Source organism: Phocoena phocoena, chromosome 15 (assembly GCF_963924675.1).
Source record: "Phocoena phocoena chromosome 15, mPhoPho1.1, whole genome shotgun sequence".
In the NCBI taxonomy this organism is placed as follows: domain Eukaryota; kingdom Metazoa; phylum Chordata; class Mammalia; order Artiodactyla; family Phocoenidae; genus Phocoena; species Phocoena phocoena.
The window spans coordinates 2,919,386-2,942,266 of NC_089233.1; the positions used below are offsets into that span (position 1 = coordinate 2,919,386).

Genomic DNA, 22,881 nt, shown 5'->3' on the forward strand with positions numbered 1-22,881 from the left:
CGTCAGATTCCTTGAGAAGGGATGGCCCGTGATTGACATCTTTAGGATATTTGCGATACAATTTAACTCCATTAAAGCTCTGTAGATGTCACTTCATCCTCTTCTAGCATTTAATGTTGTAGAGGAGAAGTCTGGAGGTTTTCGGTTTTTGTTTTTGTTTCCTTTGGGTTGATACCTTGCTTTATCTATCTTGACTCTTGTAAGTTTTATTTCTCCATGAAGCTCCAACATTCTACTGGGACGTGACTGTAGTGGCTCTCTCTTTCCTGGTACTCCGGAAGCCCTTTTGTTTTTTTTTTTTTTTTTTTTAAGACGCAGATCTTCTGTGTTCATGTCAGGGAATTTTTCCACATTGTTAATGTGATTAACATTTTTCTTTCACTGGCTCTACTTCTCCCATCTGGAATTCCTATTGTACTTATAGTGGACCAGTCTTCCATTTTGCTTATCTTCTCCTCATAGCTCGTTTAATCTATCTTCTCTGAATTCTAGGAAGAACTCTCAATCCCAGCCAAAGTCACTGATTTGATTTTATGCACTATTTCGATCTGTTCTTCTGGGCTTCTGTTGCATTTTTCATTTTGGCAATTGTATTCTCATCTAAAAACAATCTTTCCTGATCTCAGATTATTCCGTTTTCAAATTTACAGTATATTATATTGACTCTTCTCAATGAGTTTTTTATTCGATTCAGATTTTCTGACCCATCTAAATCAGTGTGGTTCAGAAATTTCCTGAAGTGTTCTGTTTCATAAAGGAGATGTTCCTCCACGTGCTTTAAAATGAAGACCGCTCCTTCTGACCTTGGCCACACTTATGCAGTTCCCCAGGGGGTGAGGTGGGAGTCCCTTTGACTTTTCTTCTGCAGATGGGAATTCAGATCAGTAAGCCCTTGCCCCTCAGGGCTCATTCCTGCCACCTTGCAAAAACTCTCCTGCGGATGGAAGCAATCCTGAGTTTCAGTATTGATACAGTTATTTCCCTATTTTGTTCCTTTGGAAATTTCTATAGGGATTTAAGAAGCACAAAATGGGTGAGTTCAAATCACCTAGGGGCAGGAGTTTGATTTTTTTTAACGGCAGCATTCAGGGTGACCCAAGGGCGTGTAACCACAGAGACTCACAGGACCCGGGAAGCTGCCGCATCCGCCAGGTGGTCAGTGAGGCCGGCCTTTGTGGCAGTGAGCAATGCTGGTGGCGGGGAGAAGTTGGGCTCCCACGTGTTTCTGAGCAACAGTGGCTCAACTTGATGGCAGTGGCCTGTGAGGAGTGTGAGAGAGGATGGAGCTGAGGATGGCTACGTGTGCTAGAAAGTGCAGTTTGGCTCCTGGATGATTTCTTGGAAGACATTCAGTTGTACTTGGCTTGGACAGAACGATGCTCTGCATATGGGAATGGAAAAAGGAGGCCCTTCCTGACCAGGGGTGCCGTAGCGTGGTGACAGGGGTGCAGCCTCCACCGCCAGTGGTGCATCCCGGGCCACCCTGGCCACGCGCACAGTCGCTGTCGGACAGCAAGCGGGATGCAAGCAGGACGCAGGCCGATGCCGGCACATCCCTTTCAGTTCTGTTACGTTCAGCCTGTTGCTGAGGAGAAGAGTGCTCAGAACGTTTCTCCAGGGGCGCTGACAAGCGACCAAGGAGGGGCAGCCCTTTTCCCTAGGCGCACGGTCCCTCCACTCTGTGGATTAGTTTGCAGTGTCCCACCAGCCATCCCGCAGGGAGCTGTGGTGTGTTAATTTTCAGGTTTACCAAGTGGCACTAAAGATAATAATGAATTTCTTCACCCATTGCCCTCCTCCTGTCTGTCATAACTCTTCCCGCTCAAAATGTTTGTTTTCTTGTTGCCGTGTTTGTGACAGTTTATGGTGAAGGGGCCACAGCCTTAACCGTAAACAGCCCACTTGTCTGGGACCTCAGGTCCCAGACTCTCACTCCTCATTACGGCTGTTGTCGTTTCCTCGCTGGTCTTGTGGGGATGGGAGCTGGAGTCTGTCACTCGCTCCACAACCTGCCAGATGCTGCCCTCCAGACTGACCCTCGAGGTCTGGTCTGCCAGCCGCCTTCCGCTTCTCCCTGTCCCGCTGTAGCTCGGAGGCCACCCGCTCTTCCTGAGCGTGTGACGGACCAAAGCGAGCAGCCCAGTGTCGCGGCGCAGGGCCGGGAGGCTTCAGACCCACGTGAGAACGGGAGGCACCACCCCCTTGCCGTGGGGATGGTGACATCACTGCAGCAGAGGACTGAGACCTCGAGGACGGTTCACCTTCTCTTAACGTGGCCAGCACTAGACATGAGGAAGAGCCCTGTGGGGACTCTGGGCAGGGAGCCCTGCCCCGCTCTGCTGGGCGGGATGGCAGCCAGCGATGCTACAGCGCCCCAAGGCTCGACGTGTCCCCTGCGCGGAAGCCACCGCGGTCCAACTCCAGTCGCCGAGGCTGCGGTGCTGGTCGGGGCGGAACGGAGGGGGCCTCCCTGCGCCCCGTGGGTGCCCCGCAAAACTCGGAAGGGCCGGCCCATGCTCCTTGCAGGGACTCTTCGGGCACGAGGACCTCGCTTCTGTCTTCAGCCGAGGGAAGGTGTCCTGAGGGTCGCTGCTGTCTCGGAATAGAAGGTGACTGGGCGGAGCGCCTGCTAGGAAAGGCCGCGCGTGCCGCCCCGTCTGCTGAGGGGCCCCCCGCGCAGCCTCCCTGTGCACGGACACGTCACCTGCACTCCCTGTCTTCCGGGCTGTCGTCGTGCCACCTCTTCCCATTCATGATGTGGAAGTTCTCCTTTAGGAATTGTGTTTTCAGCAGTCCTTTGTGTTTCCACGGTTTTAGAGGTTTGTACGGTAATAAACGGTACAAACACTTTACCCCTTTCTGCGTCCTAAAGTACAGGGGCCCGAGACGAGCCTGTGACGAGCATTTGGAGCTTCTGCAGGGGGAGTGGATCAGCTCTGCCCATGCACAGTCGCGGCGTCTTTTCTAATCCTCCAGACCCCGAATAAGCGCCTCTTTAAACACACACGCGTGGAGGTCACGGGAGCACGCGTTACGGCAGAAAGAACGCTGGCCACGGCGCTGAGCACACCTGGAGATGGTACTCCTTCCTCGCCATGATAGGACCCGCGGAGGCGGGAGAACACGGTGGATGTCAACAGTGACTGGGTGATGTGTGAATAGACACGTAGCCTGAGGCCTGGCAAAGAGTAGGTGCTCTGCAAGTGGTGCTCTGGGGCTGGTTCCAGGGAGATGGCACTAAATTGTTTTGACTTCAGAGTCACCCCTTAGAGCACAGGCTGTCATATACCAGCCATGTGTGTCTCAGGGGCAGCGAGGCGTGGTGGTCCAGGACACGGGCTGCGGCGTCACACAGATCTGGGTTCACCTTCCGTCCCAGCCACCTCGTAACTCGGTGACTAGGCCAACTTACTTGACTTCTCCCCTTATGTCAAGCAGGAACAATAATCCTTTCAGGATTAATCCGTTTAGGGAGCGAGTAGGCAGAAGCCCCATTTCCCACAGGACATGTGGGGACCTGAACTTACATAAAGGTCAGTCTCGATAGCCTGGTCATTCCTAGGACTTAAGCGGGGTCCTCAGTCCTGGGCTTCAGGCCTCAGACAGGCCCCTGATCCGTCCACCGATGGCTCTCCATCGGCTCACGTTGTGCGTGAGGGGCAGGTAGGGGCTCACACCATTTTGTTCCTCAGATTTCATAGTTTGGATTTGGGAGGCTCAGAAATTGAGGTCTTGATGAACCAGGTCTGACTAAACATTATATGGAAAAGGTGATAAACATGTTGGTATTTGAGAATCTTTTAAAAAATGTATGACGTTCTAAAGCAGTCACGTGACTTAGCGGAAAAAAACTTTTTTAATCCAGTAAATGTGGGTTCTTTAGTTTTTCTCCCGCTTTGTAGTTAGGTATTTTGAGGCACTCGCTTTATTGAGCACCTACTGCGTGCTAGCCGCTGTTATAAGCACCTACATGCGTTCTTTCACTTAGTCCTCACAGCAGCGCAGCCCCATTTCTCCTGTAGTAAGAGGAAGCTGGAGGGGAACAAGCTCGCCAGGGTCAGAGAGTGGGCAGCAAACCCGGAACAAGCCATAAGGCCCTTGGAGGCCAAGCGTGAGCTCTTTCTGTGACACCGTCGTTCCGCGGGCGTGTGGTGTACCAGGGCTCTGGATGAAGTTCAGCCACTGGCTGGCGCAGGAAGTGCCCCATCTGCGCCGTCTTCTGCTGTCCTGTCCAACGTGCTTGTCTGGACGTGCCTTAGGTCACTGTAGAGAGATCTGCTCGGCAGTAAAAACAGTACCCTCTAATTTCATAAGTAGATGGGATTTTGAGGTGTATTTCTTTGCAGGAATCTAGCTTCGTTTAATGTCTTTAGATGGTGGAAATCGTGGTGTGACTGAGGCTCGTACCTGAGTTAACAAATGACTGTTCCTCACCGCAGAACTATAGCGATGACCCTTCTAAACGAACACATGCTCCGTGTGTCCTCGACTGCTGACTGCAGCTGCTGTGAGTCCTGAGGAGAAGCGTATTTAGTGACAAAAGCAGCCTAGTGTTGCAGCAGAGGGAAAAAATAGGGAATGGATGAATTCTCTTTCTATTCGCACCTTCAGAAATAGGTTAATTGTTTCAGTGACTGGCTCTGTCTTGATTAGGAAGCATTAATAGCCATTAATGATATAACTTCAAAAAGGTATAGGAAAATTAATAGAATTCCCCCCTAACATAAACTATAGTCATTATCTACTGTATCCAGAGCCATTAGGGCTGCTAGGCTAGTTGATTAAAGAGCAAGTGGATTTTTTAGTCGAATTCTCTAGATTGTTGAACAGATCTTTACTTTTTCAGTATAGAATTCCGTGTAGTTAGCTAACACTATTACTTAGTTTAAGTGCCTCAATTCTACGACTTAATTAAAAACCTTTCACAAGTTAATTTTATCAGTATATGCACATTTTATCTACATGTGCAAATGTTATTTGATTATGATGATTAAACTTTTTTTTAGTAAAAAATAAAAGAAACTGCTCAAAAGTGGCCAAGAACAGTTCAGGTCCAAAACTAATCAAGCTGCAAGACAGTGTTATGAACCTTTGGTTCTACCCAGCAGCAGAAGTGGACACATTTTCTTCGGAAAGACCAATAATACAGAGAATGACGGCAGCAGCAACAGCAGATAGAAACGCAGAAACTAACACTGAAAACACCCTCAGTCCGTACCTGGGACCGGATCCCGTGCTTCACATGCACTTTCATCTTCACATTTACAGCAACCTTTGAGGCAGGAGCTATTGTTCCACTTTCCAAATGAGGAAACTAGGACTTGGAGACGGTCGGGAATGTGTCCACGTTCGCACAGCTGAGTGGGAAGCCAAGAGTTAGACTCAGGTGGGGTGTCCCTACCTACCCCCGCATGCCCTGTCAGCCACTGGGCCGGACTGCCGTGTGGAGGGTGACTTCTTTTTTTTTTTAAGTAATAATAAGTTGCTTTTATTTATTGATTTATTTATGGCTGCGTTGGGTCTTCGTTGCTGCGTGCGAGCTGTCTCTGGTTGCGGCGAGCGGGGGCTGCTCTTCATTGTGGTGCGCGGGCTTCTCATTGCGGTGGCTTCTCTTTGTTGTGGAGCACGGGCTCTAGGCGCGCAGACTTCGGTAGTTATGGCATGTGGGCTCAGTAGTTGTGGCGCACTGGCTTAGTTGTTACGCGGCATGTGGGATCTTCCCGGACCAGAGCTCGAACCTGTGTCCCCTGCTTTGGCAGGTGGATTCTTAACCACTGCGCCACCAGGGACGCCCTGACTTCTTTTAAGAAGATAAAATTTGCCTTGCTGGACCCAACTCTGTGTCCCATCTGACGGTCTGTCTCAGTGTCATCAGGAGACATTAGATATAGCTGTCCTTGCCAGTGTCAGCTCTAGACACACAGGAGTCTTCCTCAAAGGAGTCTAAGCTGCCTTAAAAGTTTATTATGGGCTAGGAACCACTGTGTTTATCTTCACTCTTGGTCAAACTATGATCTGGGCAGAGTTGGCCTCTACTTGCACTCTTACGTGTCCTTAAAGTCCAGACTTGCCCCTGAATTCTGTCACTCGTTACTGAGACTTGATGGCGCCGTCCCTGTTGATCCTGTACACAGGCTTCAGGGTTTTATGGATGGTGACCATCTGTCCAGCCTGCATCTGCCAGATTGAACGCAGTGCCCTGCACAGACCAGACGACCCCGCCTGTGCCATCGCCCTGGCTGTTTTGTGTCCTTCTCAAACCTTTCTGCCCTTCTTTTCTGGAGACCAGCAACCAAAAGGGCATTCCAGATTTGTGCCTTAACCTACAAGGAACATACAAGCAGTGCCGTGTCTCCCCCACTCCCAGGGATGTTCTGAAGGTTAATCTCAGGATTCTGCTGGCATTTTTAGACAAGGCAGCAGAGCTGGTCTTCTAAATTCCTTTGAACGAAATGTTTATTGAAGTGTTACCTTGTGTAATGGGTTCTGTGAGGGTCTTATGGATTTGGAAGAAGGGGTCAGAGCGATTAGGGAAGATTTCAGAGGTGGGGGAATTTGATCTGGCCCTTGAAGGATGTCTGTGGAACTAGATGGCCTATGAGGTCATTCGTAGATCGGTTGAGAGGGGTGGAGGGGCGGATACGGGCCAGGAGCAGAGCAGCAGACATGGGCCAGGTGCGAAGAAACCAGCATGACCGGAGTTGAGGAGGGATGTTGGGGAGAAGTGGAGAATACAGTCGGATTATTTGGGGGGAATGGATTAGAGGGGTTCTTGGAAGCCAAGTGAATCCGTCAGGGTAGACAGAGGAACACTGCAATAAAGACAAGCTGAAGGTCTCAGGGACCTAAACAGCACAGTTCATTTCTCACTCATGTTGCACGTACAGCAGAGGTTCCGTGTGGGAGAGGAGTCTGCTCAGACCCGGGCTGTCAAGCGTGTCACTGCTCTAAGATGTGGCGTGCCCGCAGGCTCGCTGCAGGGGCACAGGGGGTCGCACAGAGGCACTTGAATGCACCTGCTTGGAAATGACGCAGATCCCTTCCACTCACATTTCATGGGCCAAAACCAGTTATCGATACATGGCTAACTGGTACCTACACCTAACTCATTGGGAAAAGAGAAGGATCCTCCCCTTACATCTAGAAGGAGCAGGGAGCGCAACATATTATGAACCATGATAATGTCTCCCACCCAAGGTAGGGGTGTGTAGACTCAGAGCGGCAGGTCCTGGAGCAGTTATCAGGGTCTGAGTGTGACGAGCCTGGGTTCTAGGAAGATTGGCCTGAGTTCAGCATTTGAAATGACCACTCTGGCTACAGGATTTCTCAGCCTTCTCTCTATGGGCTTTTATCTCTGCTACTTGTGTGTGACCACACCTGGGACCTCCTCGTTGGGGTTAGGATGGGGTAGGAGTTAAGAGCACAGATTCTAGTCATAAAGCCCTGGGTGTATATCCAGCTCTGTGCTGTGACATTGGGCAGGAAAGCTACCTTGTGAGTCTGTTTCCTTATCTGTCAAAATGTGAACGATAGAAATAGACCTGATAATGGACACACAGTGAGTAGCACAGCGAGTCTGGCCCGCACTAAGCAGTTGGTAAATGTGCCGTGATCCCTATAATCTCCGAAAATGTTCTGCCTCTGGGATCTTTAATTCTGTTCATGGTCATCCTTCCCTTCCACTCTTCCTGCCCTTTGTCCTCGTTACTTCGTCAATCCCTAGCTCATCTCTCCTGCCCAATTTGTTAGCCCTCTCCTAGCATCCTTTCCTTCCTCCACACCACGGTGTCCACGTTCTAATCTTTCCCGTGTGGTATCAGTCCTCTCTTGACCTTCCAGCATACCCAGATCGCTGAGGCTCAGCCCACCTTCCACCTGCTTCCTCCTCCGCAGGACTGAAGTTCCACCAGACTGGCAGCTTCTAGAATCTCTGGAGATGGCAGTGCTGCACAGAAATCCTCGGACTCACCGCACGTCTCCTCCTGCCTCTTTTCCCCGGTAGTTGTCCCAGACCTTGCGTCCTTCCACCCCCAGCGGGGCTACTTCCTGCTGAGCCACATTCATGAATACAGAGTCTTTTTATATGTTTTCTTTTATGTAATTGATAAACACGGGAAAATAATCCTAATCGAAGAGTAAGACCACCTAGCACAGAGCTTCTCCAATTGAATGAGCTTACACGTCACTCGGAGAGTTTAACATTTAGGTCCTGATTCGGTAGGCCCAGGTTATGGCCCAAGACACTGCCCCTCTAACCAGCTCCCAGGAGAGGTCTGTACTGCAGGTCCCAGCTCCCCTCTGAGGAGCAATGAGTTGGTTGATACGTACTGAAAACTCCCCGTGTGCTGAGAAGCGTGATCTTTTCCTTCTAACTGGTGAGAGCTCTGCTGTCAGAGCACAGGCAGCAGGACAGGCTTCACCCGGGAGCCGAGTGAAGTGGAATCTAGCTCCACCCAGACGTGCTGCTCTAGAGTCTGCTTTTGAACAGGCTCCCCACATGACTTGTGTGCATATGAAGGTCTGAGAAGCACCAGTTTAGAAGATATAAATAAAAAGGTCTTAAGAATGTTTGTAAAACTGTATGTGGTTTTTTTTGGTGTTTTGGAAACTGAAAATATTGATGTCAAATTAAGCTAATGCGTGAGTGGGTTGAAATTAATTGATCAGAAAAGACACTCTGAGGAAAATAAATTCTGTACCAGGTTTAGAAGAAGAAAAGTGTGTTTATAAATGTATTTGATTTGTATTTTTATCATCATTTAGAAGGTCTTATCTATAGCCATTTCTTAGAAAAGCCTAGTTGTAAAAGAAAAATGATTCCTGCATCTGTCTTACTGAATTATTTTTATTTTTATTCCATTATTTTTCTTTATGTAAATAACAGCAGATAGGCACGCATAGTCTTATTTCTTCCTTCTCTCCTACCCCGAAAGGAGCGTGTCATATTTGCTCTTCGGCACTTTGCTTTTTCATTTAGCAGTACATCTTAGAGGTCTTTCTACATCAGTCTATAAAGAGCTTCCTCGGCGTTTTTTACTTCCGGGTAGCATCCAACAGTGTGGATGTACCCCATTAACATTTTGCTTTTCCAAATGATATTTAAAAGGCCTTTCAGAACAATAACCAACACTCATAAGTGGGAGCAAGTTACTAACCCTATGTTAAATTTCTACATCTTTCTAAAAACCGATTCCTTCCAGGTAACCACCACATGTTTCGATTGGGGTTATTTTAGGCTAATGTGTCTTTCCCAAGCAGTACTTAATTTTCAAAACAAAGAAAGAAAGGGAGCGTTTGTCATCTGAGGGACTTCTAAAGGACTCAACCGAAGGTCCCACTTTGGGGGGAAGTAATTTGGGGGAAGATTCTTGCCTCTATCCAGGCATGTGGGGTGGATTCTGAGTTCCTTAAGCTCCCCTCTGCCTTCCTCGGTGAGTGCCACCCACATCTGTGTGCTGACTGATCCCGTGCTGGTTAAAGGGAACACTGTCGTAGCTCCAGTTCCGTTCTGTCTCCCACTCTGTGCAAGCTTGTGGGGGCATTTCACTGCCAGTAAATGAGCAGTTCCATGGATTGACCAGACACCAAGGTAGATTTTTAAATAAACAGATGGATCGTCTTATTGGACGCTTTGGGAGAGGTTTGGTGGAAGTGCCTGTTGTTTAAAGATTTGCCATAATTACTTTTGGATCTCCTATAAATTCTCCATAAATCTGTTATTCGTGCTGTCACGCAGAAAGCTGAGTGGCCATGCTGCTTTAAAACTACAACAGATTGCTGAGTGTGTGAAACACGCTAAGTGCTTACTTGTTTGAATTGATAGTTTGCACTGTCCAGATTTGCTGCGTAATCATCAACCTTCCACGGTTTGAATAGGCCCACAATGACCAGCTTCTTTCTTAGTATATTTGAACAATCCCATACATGGGATTAGGAGTTTATTTTTTATTCACCTGCCTTCCCGGTTATGTGAACAGACGTCTTATGTTTCTACCAGCAGCGCACTCCCCTCTCATAACACCTGCAATAATTAATTTTAAGTATATGTCTTAAGCGGGATCTTAGCTGCGTTTGGTAGGCTTAATTCTTTATATACACAGCTTCTGCTCTTTATATACTCTCCCTCTTTCTGTCGTCAACCTTAGATTTATTGTCGGTGTTGATTTTAGACCAAAATATAAATGAGATTGTGTTGACATTTAAAAAAAAGAAAAAAACTTGCTTCCTAGCAGATTGAGTAGGGGAGCAGTTGGCTTAAATAGATAACCTCGGGTCATATCAGAAAATGCCTTGTTCTTGCTGAGGACTCTCTTCTTGCACTGTGGGACTGACTTTATTCATTTAAAGGAAGCTAGGGCAGACAGGAAAAGAAATATTTTCTTCTCTTAAGATTTCCTGATTTCTTTGTACCTCTGTTGTGACACCCAAGGGTAATTCTGATACAGCAACGCTAACAAAAAGAAAAGAGATGGGAAAACAGAAGGGGAGATTCCTCCACAGTTACGAGCTCTCATCCGTCACTATCGAAGCCTCCCTGTGCCCCTGCTCATTCTGTGGTCTTGTCTGCTGTGCTCCCCATCAAGGACAATGACCCACCTAATTTCCAGAGATAGGGGAGAGAGCGCACACATGAGCAGGAGTGAGAGGGAGAGAGAGTTAGACCAAGAAACAAGCCAAGACCCCCACTCCTGTCTCACTTGTGCGCTTAGATTGTGTGTGGCGCTGCTCTCTGGCTGGATGTCCCCAGCCTGACTATTTATTCTTCTTGGGGCCAGCGCTCTCCAGTCAGAATGATGAATCTCCAAATAGGCCGAGCCCAGAACCTGCGCCGGTGCGTTGGGAGCGGTCAGCCCCGCCATGTTGGTAGAGATACAGCCCTGCCTGGCCCACCTAGAGATGAGCTGGGGTAAAGTCCCCACTCCATCCTCCAGAGAGAAATGCTCCTTGATCCTAACGTTAGGAAACAGAATACGGTTCTATTCCTAGAATTAGCTTGGAATGAATATGGTTGATGGACATGGTTGTCCATCAGGTTGTTTACTTACCGTTTATTGTTTTGGAACGTGTAGTACTCTGGGTTGCTCTGTGCCGGTTAGGACACCTGCAAGATTTCCTGCCTCAGATTTGCTCTCTTCTAAGATGAAATAAATACGAAATTGATTACCTAAAAACACAGCAGAGGAAGTGTTCATCAATATATTCGTATGGACATTTGCATTTAAGGTGGGAACGCGGAAGAAAATGCCACACGATCGATAAAATATTTCTCCAGTGCTGGGTATAACCACCTTGCGGCATTGCAGTTTTATGAAACACTAAATATGTAAGTGAGAGGTTTTATTGGTCTTGGATTTCTCATTTGAGAAGCTCTGGTTTTATTTAGGATATCAGTCTTACGTGAAAAAATAAAAAGGTCATCTGTTGGTCTGTGGGGTGCCCCTTCTGGGAAGGAGCTGAAACAGTGAGAAACCTGTTTCTCAAGCTATTGGCCCCTCAGCTCTTTGTGTTTTCACATGGCTGGGGGAGCTGTAAAATACAAAGCTTTCAGTTTTATGTTGTTCCGGTCAAACAAAGTCTTCCAAAAGTAACAGCCCTGGGAGTGTTCACCTGCGGTCTGGCTTCCCGAGCCGGCGTCTTTATAACTAGACCATGAATTTACTCTCAGCTTCAGTTGCCATACTTTCCAGTCTGTGAGTTGAACAATGGTATCTGTAGCAAGGAAAATAACTTCAATTTAGTCTGGTTTTCTAAAGATCTTTATTGTATTTTAAGGAGAGGGGCACAACTGTGGTTTTCCTGATATATTCTACTTAACGTACTGTGGCCCCTTTCTCTCTTATTTATCTCCTTTTTTTTCTCTTTTCTTTCTCTCATGTGCTCACAGCGTTTGTTAAGATAATTTTCTGTTTTCTCCAGGGACTCAGGATTGCATTTCTTTGTTCTTGGTTTTACCTGTGAGACACTTTCCTAGTTACCGATTCCGTTTGTGATTCGTGCTATGTGAAGACAGTCTGATCTTCAGCAGGGTTTGAGCCTGACAGAGGGTCATAAACACGTGTCAGGAGCAGAGCTGTGCCGCTCTCCAGAAACTTACATGCAAAACTCTCGTCTTGGGAAGAGATTTGATTATTTTAGGAACAGACATTGGTGTCTGTTTGGAAATTCGATTTGGCAAGCATCTGTTAGGCACTGACTTTGCCAGAGGCTCTGAAGGCTAAGGGTCGCACACCTTAAGGAGATTACAGTGGGTGGGGCAGATGTGTGCTTGTACATATGCCCTGGTCTGAAGGAGACCAAGGTTTGTCTCACTTTCCCCCAGAAGCAGAGCGTGTGAGTTCAGTGAAAATGTTTATTTAGAGGTGGTCCCAGGAACCATGGGCAAAGGAGTGGGCCAAGGAGACAGAGAAGGGAAAGGCACCAGTGCAGGTACATCAGTGAGTGAGCCCATCCCCTCAGTGAACATCTGTCCTGGGTCCCCCAGGAGCCTCAGGGAGACTGGCTGGAAGCCACTGTAATGTCGCTGACTGAGGGAGAAACTGCAGGGATTTATTCATCAGCTCCCGTGCTTTATTCCTTGAGAACGACTTCCAGGGACGTTAACGTCCAGGCATGCAGGCTTATCTCTCCACCTCACCCTTGTAGGCCAGTCATACCCCTGGCCAGAGAATGACCTCAGATAGGAACTGGCAGGTGTTTGCAGAAAGTCGTGGGTTTGTAAGTAAGCGGCAAGTGACAGAGACTGTGGGCAGGGCATGGGCAACACCAGCTCCAGAGCGATACTAACCAAGCGTGAAAAGTGCACTGCATGCCTTACACCGCGTACCCCAGGTCCAGGGTCAGAGTGGGTCAAAGGACCTACAGCTGAGACTGAGAACTGTCAGACTCCTTGAAGAAAACATAGGGGGGAAAGCTTGATGACATTGGATTTGTCAGTGATTTCTTAGATATGACACCAAAATCACAGGCAAAGAAAAAATAGATGAATTGGACTTCATCAAAATTAAACACTTTTGCGCATCAAAGGACACTATCAACAGAGTGAAAAGGCAACCCGTGGAATAGGGGGAAGTACTTGTAAATCCTACACCTGATAAGGGATTAATGTTCAGAAAATATAAAGGACTCCTGCAACTCAACAACCAAACAAACAACCTGATTTAAGAACTGAGCAAAGGGGCTTCCCCGGTGGCGCAGTGGTTGAGAGTCCGCCTGCCGATGCAGGGGACACGGGTTCGTGCCCCGGTCCGGGAAGATCCCACAGGCCGTGGAGCGGCTGGGCCCATGAGCCATGGCTGCTGAGCCTGCGCGTCCGGAGCCTGTGCTCCGCAACGGGAGAGGCCACAGCAGTGAGAGGCCCATGTACCACAAAAAAAAAAAAAAACAAAACTGAGCAAAGGACTGGAATAGATGTTTCTCCAAAGATGATACACAAATGGCTAATTGAGCACATGGGAAAATGCTCTACTTCACTAATCAGTGGGGAAATCAAATCAAATGATACACCACTCCCACCCATTAGGACGGCTACTTTGAAAACAATCTAAACAAAGAGAAAACAACAAGTGTTGGTGAGGGTGTGGAGAAGTTGGAACTCTTTTTTGCCTTGCTGGTGGGAGTGTATAATTGCACAGCCATTGTGGAAAATGGTATGATGTGTCCTTAAACACTTAATCGCAGAATTACCATCTGATTCAGCAGTTCTACTTCTGGATATATACCCAAAAGAACTGAAAACAGAGACTGGAACAGATACTCACACACCCATGTTCGTAACAGCAGTATTCACAACAGCCAAAAGGCGGAAGCAACCACCTGTCTATCCGCAGATGAATGGATAAATGAAATGTGGTCCGTCCGTACAATGGACCATTATTCAGCCTTAAAAAAGAATGAAATTCTGATCCGTGTTACCACATACATGAACCTTGAAGGCATTACGCTCTGTGAACTGAGCCAGTCATGAAAGAACAAATCCTGTGTGGTTCCATTTACGTGAGGTACCTGGAGTCAAACTCGCAGATACTGTGTGATTCCATTTACGTGAGGTACCTGGAGTCAAACTCGCAGATACTGTGTGATTCCATTTACGTGAGGTACCTGGAGTCAAACTCGCAGATACTGTGTGATTCCATTTACTGAGGTACCTGGAGTCAAACTCGCAGAGACAGAGAGCAGGAGAGGGGGCGGGGGCTGGGGAGGAAGGAATGAGGAGCAGGTGTCTAACGGGGACGGAGTCTCAGTTTCGGGGGATGAAGTTCTGGAAAGGGATGCTGGTGACGGTTGCACTACGGTGTAAATGGAAGCCACGGTACAGTGCGCTTAAAAATGGTTAAAATGGTAAATTTCATGTTACGTATATTTAGCCACAATTTTTAAAAAGCATGCAGCAGGTACCGAGAGGGAAGGGCACTTTAACTGAGGGCCTGGGAAGCCTTCCTGGAGGAGGTGGCATGCTCCCTGGCCCCGATGGATGGGTGGACTTCAGCAGGCTGCAGTGCAGGCGGGGGGTAGGAATGGGGAAAGTTGTCGCAGGCGGAGGCGCTCAGGTCAGAGGAGGGCGGCTGGGGTGTTTCAGAGAGCGCCTGCCACGCGGCGGGTGAAGCACGGGAAGCCAAGCCCTGCTCTCCGTGTTCAGTCAACAGATACTTACCGGATACCTGCTGTGCACGAGGCACTGTGCAGGCCTGGAGAGAGTGGCTAAAGCAGAACAGACGAAAGTGCCTGTGCTCCTGGTCTCCTGCGGGGAGAGACAGACACAAACCAAACAAGCATAGTGAGTGGAGGGTCCCGTGGAGCGCGGAGCAAGGGGAAGAGCTCGGCTGGGAGGCGTGGGCTCGCCATTGTCAGAGGGGCCCCCAGCCTGCGGAGGCAGAGGGCCCCCGTCAGTGTAGCTCCGGTCCTCCAAACGATGGCTTTATGGTCACTAAAGAAACCAGATGTGGTTTTGATTTCTCTGCTCGAGGTTGCTCAAGGCGGTGGTGTTCTTCCTGCAGATCTACCAACCTCTAAATACTTTGTGTCTCATGGGAACTTTGAGAAAAACTTTTTCCTTGGAACTCCTCCAACTGCGGCTGGAAGGGACCAAGGCTTCAGAGGGCCCTGCCAAGGGGTCCTGCAGTTCCCCATTGTCCTTGCTAATAGCCTCAGATGGGCATCAGTTGCCCCGGTGGGCTTGGGCTCCACGCCCAGGTTGGCATGTTTGGCAAAATTATTCAAGGGCATTTCTCACTGAAGCTAAAAGTGATCTGCTGTTGTGCCTAGGTACCTTCTCAATAATTTCAGTAGGCCGTTTGGGAAATTGACCTAACTTCCTGAAGAACGCCCTCTTACTTCCCTGTCCCACCCAAACTACACATGGCCCCAGTTTCTCTGTTGGTTGTGGTTGTTTTGCATTAAACGGTAGGTTCTGCATTTATATGCTTAAATGGAAAGCTGCTGTCTCTGTACGTTTGGATCACTCCAGGGTCCAACCATGCAGTTCCTAAATCCACACTCCTGTTCTGTGTTTTACCAATAAATAAATAAACGAATAAGCCTGCTGCAGAGTTGCCTTTTATCACCTTCATTTTTCTCTGCTGATGAAAATAATTCTTTGTAACGTTCCATTGATTTCCAAATGTGCAAGTTTTCAAACATGTTATAAATGAGAAGAAAAGAAACTGCTGGATCGTTTGTCAAGCTGTCACATTATTTTATTTATCCTCTCTTGTCAATAGAAAAGTCCAGAAGTGTATTGAGATAAAAATGGCAGTACACGTAAAGATAAAATTGTAAATGGGGTATACGGCTGTATTCCCTCCCACTGTTGTACAGTAAACAAGAAGTGAGTCGGCCAGTGCAGACCCTCCTCGCAGGGAGCAGCAGGGCTTCTGTGACTGGGCTCGTCCAGCGGCACTGCCCAGCGCCTTCGCGGCTGTGAGCGGGTTCTCGCTAACGAGCGATTAAGGGCACAGCATTTAGAAGGATAGGAGAGTCTTCTTCGGCAGCTCCACACACAAGGGATTATTAACGCAGAAATTTACACGCCTGCTTCGCCCGTTCAGGAGCTGGGGGGGCAGAAACTAAAAAGTGAGTTTGGGGAAAGTGAAAGGTGGGAGGAACTTTCTATTTAGTGAACAAGGTTTTTCCAATCAGGAGAAAATTCATGCTGTTCATTTCACTTTTCACGATCAAGTGCGTCTTAAAATTGCCCAGGTTCTGCCTTGAGAAACTCACCTCTCGGAATCTGAGGGAATGACCTGGTTTGCCTGTTGCCTATACACCTTTCACTGTAGCACTTGTTAACAACAAAAATAATAATAATTTCTATGGGTTCTTGGAGATTATATATATAATATATATACACACACACACACATATATCTCTCCTAGTCTCTTAAAACGTATGTGCCCTGGAGGGTTCAGCTCTACAGGATTTGAGCTATCAAGACGCCAGCTCCCATGGTGGCAAGCGATCACACACACCTGTTGAGATGCTTTTGCAGGCAGGAGAGCACTTAATCCCTTTGCCAGGCCGTTTTAATAATGCCGAGAAAGATGACAGACTCCGAGGGTTTGCAAAAGCAACTGATGAATGGAAGAGCCACTTGAGCCCAACCACCGCCCCCCGCCGCCCCCCCCACCCCGCCCACGAAAGCCGGGCTCCCAGGCGCGCACTCGCCCTCCTTGCGCCACGTGCTTGGTGGAGGGCGGTGCCGGGGGGCCGAGCCGAAAAGATGCCCTTGCTGCCTCTTCCGGCTGCCGCGAGAGTCGCCCGTCCGACATCTGAGCGGGAAGCACTTTTGGGGACCCGGTCCAGCCGCCGCAGACAAGACGAAGGGCCTTGTTTTAGGAATCAGTGGCAAAGAAAAAGAAGATGATGTCCCCCAATTTACAAGCGCAGGAGAGAATTTTAACAAATTGGTATCTGGAAAGCTGAGAGAGATCTTGAACATATCTGGACCACCCCTGAAGGCAGGCAAAACCCAAACCGTTTATGGTCTGCCTGAGGGCTTCTCCAGCATGGTGGTGGTTGGCCTCGGCAAAAAGACGGCCGGAGTTGATGACCAGGAAAACTGGCACGAAGCCAAAGAAAACATCAGAGCCGCTGTTGCAGCGGGGTGCAGACAGGTTCAGGACCCGGAGATCCCGTCCGTGGAGGTGGACCCCTGCGGAGACGCCCATGTGTGAGGAGTGGTGCCTGGGCTCTATGAGTGTGACGACCTGAAGCAGAAAAAGAAGTTGGCCGTGTCAGTGACGCTCCATGGAAGTGGGTATCAGGAGGCCCGGCAAAGGGGAGTCCTCTTTGCTTCTGGGCAGAACCTGGCGTGCCACTTGGTTGGAGACACCCGCCAATGAGATGATGCCAACCAGATTTTCCGGAATTACTGAGAAGAATCTCAAAAGTGCTAGTAGTAAAACAGACGTCCACATCAGACCCAAGCCTTGGATTGAGGAACAGGAAATGGGATCATTCCTCAGTGTGGCCAAAGGGTCCGAAGAGCCTCCAGTCTTCCTGGAAATTCACTACAAAGGCAATGCAAGTGAACCTCCTTTGGTGTTTGTTGGGAAGGGGATTACCTTCGACAGTGGTGGCATCTCCCTCAAGGCTGCTGCAAACATGGACCTCATGAGGGCTGATATGGGAGGAGCCGCCACTATCTGTTCAGCCATCGTGTCTGCTGCCAAGCTCGACCTGCCTTTCAGAGTCCTAGGTTTGGCCCCTCTTTGTGAAAATATGCCCAGCGGGAAGGCCAACAAGCCTGGGGATGTTGTTAGAGCCAAGAACGGGAAGACCATACAGGTGGATAACACTGATGCTGAGGGGAGACTCATCCTGGCCGATGTGCTCTGCTACACGCACACTTTTAACCCAAAGGTCGTCATCAGTGCCGCCACCCTGACAGGTGCCATGGATGTAGCTTTGGGGTCCGGTGCCCCTGGGGTCTTTACCAGTTCTTCCTGGCTGTGGAACGAACTATTTGCGGCCAGCATGGAAACGGGAGACCGTGTCTGGAGGATGCCTGTCTTTGAACCTTACACAACAGAGACTGTACGTTGCCGACTTGCTGATGTTAATAGCATTGGGAAATACAGATCTGCAGCAGCATGTACGGCTGCAGCATTTCGGAAAGAATTTGTGACTGTCCTAAGTGGGCGCATGTAGACACAGCAGGTGTGATGACCAACAAAGATGGTTCCTCATCTGTGCAAAGGCATGGCTGGGAGGCCCGCAAGGACCCTGATCGAGTTCCTGCTTCGGTTCCGTCAAGACAGCACTCAGTTCAGATGCTCTAAAATGCCTTCCTTCTTTCTTAAACGGGCAGTAGAGCTTCAGAATACTTTTGAATGAATAGATCAGAATCTCTTAAGGGAAACAAAGGACGGTATTTAAAAACATAGAACAAAATGAAATTTGTATGCCTTGATTGGATTTTCACTTTATGCAGAGGTTTATAAAGGTAAAGCTAATATCTTGCCTGGCAAAGATTTTTAAGATATTCTATCTTAAGTGAATAATGATGATTTTTTAAAAGCTGCCTAATCACTTTTCAGAGTATTTGTCTGTAACTGAGGAGCAAAATTCTATTTCAGATTTGTGATGCTGGAAATAATGAACAAACTAAAAGTCGCTATGCAGTTGTCAGAAACAATAAATCTAACTTTTTGTGCTCCCTGGTGTGGCTCTGATATTTACTTATATATTATTATAAACCCAGTGATGCTATATAATATAACTGGTCTCTTCTGGCTGTGTTATATGAACTAAGTAATTAAGTTGGGTCTCAATGTTAATAATCACTTTGGGGCACTCAGTGATGAGCTTGAGTAGGTGAGGCGGTACTATTATCCCCACATTACAGGTGAGGAAAATGAGGCACAAGAGAGGGTTAGTAACATGCCTATGATGTCACCAAGCTAATAAGTGGGAGAGCAGAAAGCAGTAGAGCTTTCTTCTTTTTTTTAAAATAAATTTATTTATTAATAAAAAAAAGAAAGAAGAGAAAAGCCACTTGATTTTCTTCAAGTAAAGTGTCTTGGAGCTGTTTTCACCCATCCCCCAAAAGGGCACGAATGTACCTTGCTGTGCATGGAAGAAGGTCAAGAATCGTAAGAGACTGACCAATTCAATTGTGCTTTTTATGGCCAGAAAGCGGTTGAGAATGGCCCCAGGCAGCCTGTTTGCAGAAGCTGAGCTATAGAACCGAACAGAAGAGTGGCTCGAGCTCTGCAGTGTCTACTAGTGTGCTCCGTGGCACAATGAAACGCTTTTTGGGGAAGGTCAGGATTTTTACTTACATATAGCTCCGCCTTCCTTAGTAATTGTCCTGCGAGGGAAACTCAAAGATTCGTCTTCAGAAACTGAGCAGAAGCAGCCTTGATCGTCCGTGTGAAAATTCCTGTTCATTTGGAAGGAACAACAGTTTCTCTTTCCTTAGTGTCATCATGTCTTTCTCCTCCTTCTTCCGCTGCCCTGACCGCCAATTGTCCCATCCACGTGCACTTCCTGTGCCTGCCCTTTAAGACTGCAGCCGCCTGGGGGCCCCTCCAAGCCCTGTCTTCCGTGCTCATCCCCGAGCTCTCGTGCCGCTGACCAGCCAGTGCCCCTGCCCACGTGGACACCCCCAGGCCTCCTTGTCCGCCGGCTTCACGTGCCCACATCATCACCCCAACCCTTCTCGCTCCTGAGCTTTCACTCTTACGAGCTGCTCCGCCATCCACCCAAACCACTCGAGCCAGAAGCCGGGAGAGCTTCCGTGCGCACACCCAGCTGCCGTCGGCCCCTCTTCTCCCCCCACCGACGCCCGCAACAGCCCCGCACGGTCTCCGTCACCACTTTCCTCCTCAGGAGCCTTCAGTGGCTCTCCATTCCCTACTGGATAAAGTCCAAACTTGGTAGCATGGCCCCCCTCCCCTGACAGCCTCCTCTGGGGTCACCCCCAGGCCCCAGTTTCCCCTCAACCTTCAAGAACCACTTGACAGTTTTCCAAACAAGCCAACCCGGTTTCCACTTTCTTTTTTCCCTGTTCCTGGAATGCCTTTCCTTCCCTCCTCTGCCTGGTGAATACTGTCCATCTAACAAGGGCCGGGCTCAAGCCCTTCCTAATTCCCCTGGAAGAATCAATCTCGCAGCACTCCCGACCCCGCATCCTGCCGCGTCCCTCCCCTCGGCTCTCCTGACCCCACCACCAGCTGCTTGTTCTTCTGACGTGACTCTCTTCCTCTGCTAAACCCAGACCTCCTTGACATCGCTGACCTCTGACCCCCTGCAGTTAACTCTCATATTCCCCACGCTCGCGCAGTGCCTGGAAATAAGAGGTACTTGCTACTGTCGTTCTCATCCTGTAGCGATAAAGGGCGGATAATAATAACCAGCCGTGCTCTGTTTGGACAAGACTTAATTCTTCCTTCAACAAGCGCTCACAGAAGGGCTCTTATAGCCCAGGCACTTTGCTCCGTGCAAAGATGAACAACACATCCGCCCCTCCTTATTCCAGAAGGTGGACAGATCTCCCCGCAAATCGGGACACTGCAGTGAGGTGAGAGCTGGCACCAAAGGTGCCAGAGGAGCCCGGCACCCGTGGCCCTGGCTCGAGACGGGTCACTTCTTGCTCTGCCCAGATAGCCAGTTGCCTTAACTTTAAAGCATGTCTGTAATTGTTTACGTCATCTGGTCACTGCAACCAATAAATATTATCATTATTGGATGTTGAAAAAAGCTTTCAGAAAACACCGAGGAACCTATAGCTCAGCGCTGAGGGCTTTCCTAAGGCCTTTTACTCCCGTGTGTGTTCTCAACTTTATTTTTCTCTTTTGTTCCTACAAGTTTTAGACCCACTTGTTTTGGAGCATCAACATTTGGAGGTTTCGAAAGGTCCTGGAGGCGCCATTAGCTGCTGCTTCTGGACGGGACCCTCTTTTGAACTAAGTGAGAACCCTGTAGATCTGGACCCACTAGGAACTGGAGAGCCGAGGTTCTTTGGAGTCTTGGGGGCCGTGGCCTTTGCCGCCGCCCCGTCTTTCCCGGAACGGGGTTGCCCCTGGTTGAATACGTGTGCCCGTGTGGTTGGCTCATCTTGCACGTTTGTGTGTCTCCGGGCAGACGTGCCTCAGCATCTCCCGGTGGAGGTGGCCTTTGAGCTCGTTATTTTCCGGGCGGCCAGGGCGGCACCCGGCTCCGCGGAGGGAACAGAGCGGGGAGCCGCAGCCTCGCCGGTTTGGCCGCGAAGATCCCCTGAGGCGCGTGGCCGGTAGCGCTCGCCTAGCAAGCCGGACGGGCAAGATGACGGTTCTGACAGAGGAAGCCCAAACGAGGGATTTGCTTTCTCAGATGTTCTGGAAAATTCCACTTTCAGGGCATAGGCTCTTTTTTAGAAAGAAAGAGGCTGTGTTTTGAGTGAGCTGTGGAGACCTTCATGAGGAGGCGTGTGGGGACGTGTGGGCCCCAAGCCTGCAGGCGGGCTCGCTCCTCCCTGGCCACGAGCAGGGCTGCGGGCCTTCCCTCGAGGTCCAGCACCCCGCAGCCTCACATCCAGGGCGCACGGGCCTTCAGAGCGTCTGCGGGGAGGCCGTCCTGGCAGAGAGACGGGAAGCCCTGGAGCAGAGCAGGCACTGAGGGCCTCAGTCTCCCCTTCACCGCGGTGCTGCGGCCTCGAGTTCCGAAGCACGTCCTGTGTGCCACACGCCGTCTGATGTGTGTCGTGTAACATACAAACATACGTCGAAAGTGAGAGTGTCAAAGTATACTCCTGTTTTGAATGGCCCTGTGAGACGGGCATCATTTTACAAATTAGGAAGATAAGGCTCTGAGAAGTTGAGTAACTTGCTTCCCGCTGGGAGCCAGGGTATTTCCACTGGATTCTAAATGCAGTTCTCTTCCTCCCAACCCCCAGGCTCCTGCCGTCACTTGGTTGAGCTCCTGTGTCCTCCTTTGCCCACCTCTGTCTCCAGAGCTTGACTTTCTGACTCTGTACCCAGATGACCGCGGGGCTGGCTCCTTCCTTCCAGGTCTCGGTCACCACCTCCCGCCTGTCCCTGTGCTTCTGACCCTGGGTCCAGGTGACATGCCCTTTATCCTTAACGCTGCTGTCCCACCACCGGCACTGTCTTGATTGCAGGGAAGCAGGCTGTGTGCCATTCATCCTACTTTATCTGCAGTAATTCCACAGCTTAGCAGTTCTGGTAGACTTTGAACTTTTTTTTTTTTTTTCTGTCTGAGAGATTTGATATGCTTTAAGTATACTTTTTAATTAAATGTAAGCTGGACAGCTCCTCTCTACTCAGCCTCTCCAGTGATTAAGGGGTTCATGTGGGAGAAACTGACTAGGAGTAGACCCCATTTCCCTCTGCCTGGAGCCTTTCTTCCCAGAACTACAAAGCACTCGCCTTTCTGCCTTTGAAGCCACCTAGCACCCACTGTTGCTGACCTCGGCAGAAATCCTCTTTTGCTTCGATGTCTGCACCTCCCAACCACCTAAACCAACCTGGGAAATGCTCAGTTGAAAACGCTACAGTAAAGTCTCAATTAAGGAAATGCTCGGGGGAAGGAGTGTTCTAGTTAATTTAATTTCTGGTTAACTGAGCACAACCAAAGTTTTTATTAGGAGGAAACATCGTTATATAAAAGAAAGCTTATGAACTTTGGATGAAGACATTCCTCTATTTAAAACCCATTCTCTACCGTGTTTAGTCATGTGACTTTGACTAAAAGGGGGATGCTAATAGCTATAAAAGGGGGATGCTAATGGCTGTCTTATAAAAGGGGGATGCTAATAGCTTGTTGTTAGACGAAATTGGGCAACATTTGTAAATGTAAACACGAGCGGCTGTGTGGGAACTTGGTGAAGTACAGTTTCCCTCCCACTTCCCATTTTGTTTTCGTTCTTCTTAGAAATAATTCTTA

The 22,881-nt window shown here is 48.9% G+C and overlaps 1 protein-coding gene and 1 pseudogene across 1 annotated transcript in view; both read left to right on the forward strand.

Moving 5' to 3' along the window:
* The window catches only part of SDK1 (sidekick cell adhesion molecule 1), a 539,765-nt gene that overhangs the window by 281,333 nt on the left and 235,551 nt on the right, over nucleotides 1-22,881 (forward strand). The gene's annotated exons all lie outside the window — the stretch shown is intronic.
* On the forward strand, nucleotides 16,715-18,330 carry LOC136134563 (cytosol aminopeptidase-like; annotated as a pseudogene).